Genomic DNA, 2,500 nt, shown 5'->3' with positions numbered 1-2,500 from the left:
CGGGCTTTTTCCAGCTGTTCAATAGCCCCCCCGCGTAGTTCTTCTGAATTTCGAATAGTATTCAAGATCCTCTCTTTTCGATTATCTAATAAATCACTTAATGAAAGTAGATTATCTTTACATTCATTTTTTTTTTTTATTTCAAAAATTCCATGATCCCTTCCCGAACCAAACATGAATATTTCGATTCATTTGGCTCTCACGCTCAATTATTTCTTATTTATTGGGACTTAATTCCCATATCTTTTTTTTTTTTCTAATGTAATGAGCTTACCCTCTCCCTCTCTTCTCTATTCATATTCCAAAATATCGAAACTGATCACTAATCCAAGACCAGAATATTCGGAGGATTCTTCTGACCAAAATAGAAAATATATCAAAAAACTAAACTAAAAAGTATAATAAATAAATAATAAATAAAAAATTTACATATAATTAATTTATAATAATTTATAATTGTATAATTGTACTTAGAATTGTATAATGTATAATTGTAATTTGTCAGCAAAGTTGTTTCTTTTTTTTTTTTCTTCAAATTCAAAGAATTCTTCTCACTTTATACATAGGTCATCGATTCAGCATTGGAAAAAGGGGCTCGAATCGTTATCGACATGAGTGTTTTATATCGAAAAAACATTTTCCACTATTTGAAAATATTTCTGTATTTATTAACATAGTAGTAGAAAGAGTACCCTGCTGCATCTGAACTTCAAACAGTTTGGCCTTAACCATGTTAATGGTCCCGGATTATTGGTTAATAGAGAATCAAAGTCGATGTACCAATGAATGACGAAATGCTATGGTTCTTAAATATGATTTTGAAATTTATTCAGAAGTAATTCGCGGGATCATGCACTCTTTTCTTTCCTAGTTATAATGAAAAAAAGTGCAACTGGGTGAATCCAGCCTATTCTTGAAATAAACAACTCGCACACACTCCCTTTCCAAAAAAGATCAATACACCAAGGACTACACTTAGATTTATTGGATTTGTTGCTAAAATATCGGTATTAAATCCGAAACTCCCGGCGGATGGCCAGTGACCCAAGGAAAGGAAAGAATCGGTTACATTTTTCATATGATCTCCTATTTTATTTTAGATAGACTAAAAAAAAAAAAAAAGAACTCGGTTCTTTTTTTTGTATTATATCACTTTGACTCCTTTTCTATTTATTCTATTCTATCATATTTAGATTATTCTAATTATTCTAATTCTATGTATTTCTTTTTTTTTTTTAATAAATTATTAATTTATTATTAATATTAATTAATTTATTATTATTAAATTATTCATTATTATAAATTTTTATTTACCTACGTCTAAACGGAGTCAAAAATAGATTCTATTTAGCTAGAAATGTATTTTTTTTTTTCAGTTGAAAATTCCCAATAATAATGATACTTATTAGAATTAGGGGGGGGCGGGTTTCATGTCAATGGCAAAATACCTCATTTGTTGCAACACTCCTTTAAACAATAAAAAAGGTTTCTCTTGAACTAAGAAGGGGAAGGAAGAAAGCGAGTCAGTGTGATAATTCCTCATCCTCAAATTAATCCTTCCCATGGATTATTGTCCCAACAAATAAGTAATTGTAGGGGTGAAATCTTGATATAATTCGAAAAAGCGAGGAGTAAGTCCCAAGCCATAAAATAAGAAAAAAAAAATACACAATTCTCATGTTTATAGGATTAAACAAAGGGATTCGCAAATAAAAGTGCCAATGCTACAACCAGCCCATAAATTGTTAAAGCTTCCATAAAAGCCAAACTAAGCAATAAAGTACCTCGTATTTTTCCCTCTGCCTCGGGTTGTCTCGCGATACCTTCTACAGCTTGGCCCGCAGCAGTACCTTGACCAACTCCAGGTCCAATAGAAGCAAGCCCGACAGCCAACCCAGCAGCAATAACGGAAGCGGCAGAAACCAGTGGATTCATGATAAGTTCCTCGCACCAAAATAAAGAAATGGTTAATGATACAATCATCCAATGAATTTTTACTTAATTATATTATTCCATCACTAAGATTCAACCTGCCCAAGTAACTAAGAACTCCGAATGGAAGTGAGAATATTATTGAACCGTCAGAACTATTTCGATATCTTTTTTTTAGTTCCTATCCACTGGATTTTTTTGAATCCGCGCATACTTTGTTCTTCCATTTCTTTTTTTCTAACCCATTCTTTGCTTTGAATTCTTCGTTTTGTCTTTATTTTATCTCTTTATTCATTCAATTCAGAGTCAAAGACGAAACAGAAGAACTTCTATTCTTCTATTGGAATCCCTATCTAAATCCACAGTAGTAGGTGTGGATTAGATATATTTTGAGTTCATATATAACTAGTCAATATCTAATATCCCATATACATGTGTTTCTTACATAACGTAAACCAACTATTCATATCTTAGATTCAATCGGATTCTAGAATTATTCCTCAAAGGATGGACAAGAGTTGGCTTATAGCCATTAGATTCCATATACCTAATTCTACCCCCCCTTTTT

Source organism: Durio zibethinus, unplaced genomic scaffold, assembly GCF_047325235.1.
Source record: "Durio zibethinus cultivar Kanyao isolate XHJ-2024 unplaced genomic scaffold, ASM4732523v1 HiC_scaffold_2, whole genome shotgun sequence".
Lineage (NCBI taxonomy): Eukaryota > Viridiplantae > Streptophyta > Magnoliopsida > Malvales > Malvaceae > Durio > Durio zibethinus.
The sequence above is the reverse complement of the archived record's forward strand: the minus strand, read 5'-3'. Positions refer to the sequence as shown.